This window comes from Micromys minutus, assembly GCF_963924665.1.
Source record: "Micromys minutus genome assembly, chromosome: 1".
Classification (NCBI taxonomy): Eukaryota; Metazoa; Chordata; class Mammalia; order Rodentia; family Muridae; genus Micromys; species Micromys minutus.
This window is the reverse complement of record NC_137969.1, coordinates 50,635,735-50,641,061: the sequence shown is the minus strand read 5'-3', so window position 1 is coordinate 50,641,061 and position 5,327 is coordinate 50,635,735. Positions and strand designations below refer to the sequence as shown.

The 5,327-nt window shown below is 42.0% G+C and overlaps 1 pseudogene across 1 annotated transcript; it reads left to right on the top strand.

The window, feature by feature from the left end:
* Positions 1–1,820: 1,820 nt before the first annotated feature.
* On the top strand, positions 1,821–2,518 carry LOC308425809 (poly(A) polymerase alpha-like; annotated as a pseudogene). Its single transcript has one exon. The product of its transcript is annotated as a poly(A) polymerase alpha-like (transcript).
* The last annotated feature ends 2,809 nt before the right edge of the window (positions 2,519–5,327 follow it).

Here is a 5,327-nt window from a genome sequence, read left to right as displayed (position 1 = left end):
TAGCAATTTTAGAAAGAGGGGCCTTAAATGACATTGTAAGAGAAGGAACATTCAAGTCTACTTTAATTCAGATGGCTGGATAAGCCTGCTTGTTAGGTCATTTGCTTGGAACACACTTTCCATACCTTTAAGCTGATGTCTACCCTGGATGTTAAGGTATGTTTCTTAGAAGCAGTGGAGGAATAGATTATGTTTTTGCCTCTATTCTGTTAGTGTTTGTTATTTATTGAGGAATTAAGAGTACAGATACTGAGAGATATCAATGAGCAGTGTTTATTGATTTCTGTGTTTTGCTTCTATGGCACCCATGTGTGTGTTTGTGTGTGTGTGTGTTTGTGTGTGTGTGTGTGTGTGTGTGTGTGTGTGTTTATGTTTCCCCTATTGATTTGCTGCCCTAGAATTATTTATTACTTATGTTTGCTTTGATGTGGTGAAACTCTTTAGGATGGAGTTTTTCTTCTAGATCCCTTTGTAGAGCTGGGTTTGTATATAAATATTGCTTATATTTGGTTTTATCACAGAATCTCATTGTCTGATTTTTCTATTATGGTCTATTATGGTAATTAAACTACTGACTATTGTAGTCTGGGCTAGCACCTTTTGTCTCTTAAAAGTTTGAATCATATATATCAGTCATTCTGGCTTTTAGTGCCTCTGGTGAGAAGTCAGAGAAAGTTCTAATAGGTCTTCCTGTCTATGTTACTTGGCCTTTTCCCCTCTCAACATTTAATATTCTTTCTTCGTTCGTTATACTCAGTGTTTTGTCCATTGTGCATTGAGGGGGACTTTGTTTTCTGGTCCAGTTCATTTGGTGTTCCATATGTTTTGTGTACCTTGATAGGCATTTTTTTTGAAAGGTTTCTTCCATGACTTCATTGAAAATATATTTTGTGCCTTTGATCTGTATTTCTTGTCTTTTTCTATTAGCTATTATTCATAGATTTGCTATTTCACAGTGTCCCAAATTTCCTGGATGTTTTGTGCCAGTTTTTTTTTTTTTTTTTTTAGATTTAATATTTTCTTTGGGAGCTGATGTTGTGCCACAGATATCCACACCCCAATTTTTCCCAGAGAGACCTTGTCTCCCAGGAATACTTAGTACATGCCTAAGATCACTGGTCAGAGCTACACTACTGCCTTCAAGTCTGGCTCAAATGGGATCTACCCAGAGCCCACAGGAACCAGGAACCATGGGGCTGCCAGGAACATACAGCTGGGGACTTGGTTATTCTTTGTTTCACCTGTCCCCCCTTCCCTCCGTCTTGACCCCTCCCCTCCCTCTTGGAGCTGACCTTGTGCCACAGCCATTCATACCCCAATCATATGCAGAGAGAGATTGTCTCCCAGTAGTGCTGACACACAAGACCACAGGCTCACAACCTCGTAGAAGGGACAAGCAAGAGGCAAGAGGCAAGCACAAGAACATAAGGAGCAAAACCCAAGGCTACTAGGCATCATTAGAGCCCAGTTTTCCCACCCCAGCAAGCCCTGAATACCACAACACACCTGAAAAGCAAGATTCTGATTTAAAAATCACACCTCATGATAATGATAGAAGACTTTAAGAAGGACATAAGTAACTCCCTTAAAGAAATACAGGTGAGCACAGGTAAACAGGTAGAAGCTCTTAAAGAGGAAACACATAAGTCTCTTAAAGAAATACAGGAAAACATAGGCAAACAAGTGAAGGAATTGAACAAACCCATCAATTAAAACAAAAACAAAAACAAAAAGGAAATAGAGGCAGGACTGGGTTGGCTCTGGGGATGAGGTAGATTATGCCCAGGCCAGCAGTCTGGGCAGGGGTAGATGGGGAGGCAATGCTGTTTCCAGTTACAATGCAGGAATCACAACATATACAGTTGCCACAAAGACTATAGCATTACCTTTCCTATCAGCTTAGCAGCCCCCAAGGAAACTGATTGCTTACTCAAACAAAAACTTGTTGAGACACTAAAGCCCTTTGGGATTTTTGAAGAGGAAGAGGAATAGCCGTGCAGGATTTTACTTTTGAAAAAATTAAATAACCTGGTGAAAGAATAGATACAAAAAGAATCCATAAAAGCAAGAATCTTCCACAATCTGTAATTGAAAATGTTGGAAAAAATTTTTACATTTGGATCCTACAGATTAGGAATACATACAAAAGGTGCTGATATTGATGTCTTGTGTGTTGCACCAAGACATATTGATCAAAGTGATTTTTTTCACCTCATTCTATGATAAATTGAAATTGCAAGAAGGAGTAAAAGACTTAAGTGGAGCTGAAGAGGCATTTGCACCATTAATCAAACTCTGCTTTGATGGAATAGAGATTATTTTGTTTGCAAGATTAGTACTGTAGACAATTTCAGAAAATTTGGACCTACGTGATGACAGTCTGCTTAAAAACCTAGATATAAGATGTGTGAGGCTCTTGGCCAGCCACCTAGGAATAAATTGCCCCCCCCTCCCTGGGACTATTCAAAGCACCCAAGAATGTGAGGCTCTTAGCCAGGTTAAGTTGCCCCTGCTCTGACACTTTTTCAAAACACCCAGAATTGAGAAACAAAACAAAAGTGAAAACCCACAGAATTTACTGGCTGACAAGGTCCCATTGAAAAGTCCCAAATATGCATTAGCAGCAGCCAAAACCTCCTCATCCAATGAATCCAGCGGCCACTGAGACTCACCAATGATATCCCACCACCCCATGCTGTTGCTGAAATCTACCCACAGAACTATATAAAAATGTGTGCTTCTTTCTGTCCTGCTTGCAGAATGACCCTAGTACACTGGATCAGTAAGAATAAAACCTCTTGCTTGTTGCATCTTTCTATGCCTCTGTGTCTTTGTGGGAGTGAACACCCTAGTCGTTGGGCCACACTGGTCCAACATTTTGGTGCATTGGCCGAGGAAAGTTCTTACAGGATCAGGGTCTGGAGATGAGGACAGATCTAGCAGGTACCTCGGATTGTCTGTCTGTGTTTTGTGTTCTTCCTCTGTGTTACTGTCCATCTCATCTCATTTTCTTGCCTCTGAGCGGTAGCTGATCAGTTTAGTTTCTGAAACTCTTTTGAGGGTTGTCTGTAAAGCTGTCAGAAGCTGCAGGATATCGCGGCAGCAGGAGTTCTGGAGGACGCTCAAGACTCTCATTGGGAAGTCAGTTCCAGGAGGGCTGGACTTCATCTGGGTGCATTGGTAAGGAGGCAACTGCCAAGTTTCTTTATCTCCTGTTGCGATTGTGGGAGGCACACCTAGAATTTTCGTTTTGGTTTCTGTTGTGTTTGTGTGGACTTGGGCGTTCATGGTAGGGAAGCCCAGGATTTTTGCTTCAGTTTCTGTTGTGTATGTGTGTGTGGGGGAGGGTAGAAGACTTGGACTTACATTATTTTTGGACATGGGACAGACTGAATCTACCCTGTCAAACATCTTAGTTAACTATTAGAAAAAAGTTAGGGAAAAAAAGAATAAACATGTCAGTGGTAGTCTATATGGTCACTAAGCTGCCACTTCCTTGTAGTGTATGCTCCCTCCCTCCTTCCCTCACTGCTGCTGCATGGCTGCAGCCCCTCCCCTCCTAGGGTTCTGCTTGAGGAGGGAGGGCTGGCCTTGCTGGTTGTGTCCCTCTTGGGGCTCTGTGAGATTTGCTTTTCTGTGTACTGGTGTTGGGCCAAGCCTGCCTTCTCAGCTCAAACTCCAGAAAGAGCACCTTTAGTTAAAAAAAAAGAAGTCCTCTCCTGGGCACAGATGCTGACCTCCTTCTTCTTGACTCACCTCCCCTTTATCTGCCCTCTATTTCTTTTTAGGCAGACGCAGGAGCAGGACCCCAGGGGGGCCTCAGCTCCAACAAGGGCAAGAGGTGCCTGTCACAGTCATCATGGCACAACTCCTAAGCAGTCACATATCTTGCCCCTCATCCCCTATGGCTCTCCTGATGATCAGGATCTACAACCCCTACAATACTAGCCATTCTCCTTGGCCAATCTGTATTAACTGAGAAACTCTTAACTCTTCTTTATCTGAGAACCAACAGGCCTTAACTAATTTAGTTGAGTCATTCCTTTTCTCCTACCAACCAACCTGGGACGACTGACAGCAGCTGGTTCAGGTCCTCTTTAGCAGGGAGATGAAACAGCATATCATCCTTGAGGCTTTAAAGAATGTCCTGGGGGCAGATGGGCACCCCCTTCCTTTTGCCTGTTTATATAGATGCAGGATTTTCCTTGAGTAGGCCTGGCTGGGACTTCAATTTGACAGATGGTACGGACACTGGAAGGTCTACACCAGGCTGTTAGCAGATCTCGGGGGGTTCCAGGATGACCCACCAATTTGACAAAGGTACACGAGGTGAAGCAAGGACCAGATGAGTCACCCTAGCCTTTCTAAAGCAGCTCATGAGGCATCCTGCTAATATACACCCTATGATCTCAGCAGCGAAGCTTCAGAGGCTAGAAAGACTATGAGATAAGTCATTGTGGAATTTAGTGAAGGTTGTTGAGAAAGTATACCATAACAGGGAGCAGGGAAAAGTAGGAAGGATTGGTAAAAATTGGTTAAAAAAAGAAGTGGTTGGGTAAAAATAGAAAAGAGGCAACAGAAATTAAAAAAAATAGAAATTAAGGAAAAAAAGAGAAGAATTCATAGAGGAGAAAAATGAGAAGTAAAGATAAAAACGATGAGAAGAGAAAATGAGAAAAGAGTGATTAGAATGGAGGAAAAAATCTGGAAGAAGCTATAGAGTGGTAAGCAAGTAGAAAAGGTAGAAAATATGTATGATAGAGAGAGAAAAATGAGAGACAAGAACAGTAAAGAGAAAGCAAAGAAGCAGGAAGCTAGAGAGCTCAAGAGAGACAAGAGACAAGGAAAAGAATTCACAGAGTATTCTGGCCACAGTAGTGAGGGAAAGGAAATTAAGAACCATGTTCAAGATCTCTGAGAGGTAAACAAATGGGTGGCTGATCTTCATCTCATAGTACCTAACCCCTATAACCTGTTGAGCTCATTGCCCTTATCTAGAACCTGGTATATAGTACTGGACTTGAAGAAAATGCATCAAGACTCTTCTAGAGGTTGACAAACTTTTGAGGACCATTTTGTGGTCAAGTTCTTTTGCACCAGATTTGAAGTGTCTAGCAGGACAAGTAGTAGATACCTGTGTTTTGTGCCAGAAGGTAAATTCATGTAGAACTAAGGTAGAAAAAAGAAAGAGGCTGAGGGGAGATAGACCTGGGGTTTACTGGGAAGTGGCCTTTACAGGGATTAAGCCAAGAAGATATGGATATATATATTAGTCTTTGCAGATACCTTTTTTTGGGTTAGTGAAAGCCTTCCCAACAAAGAGAGAA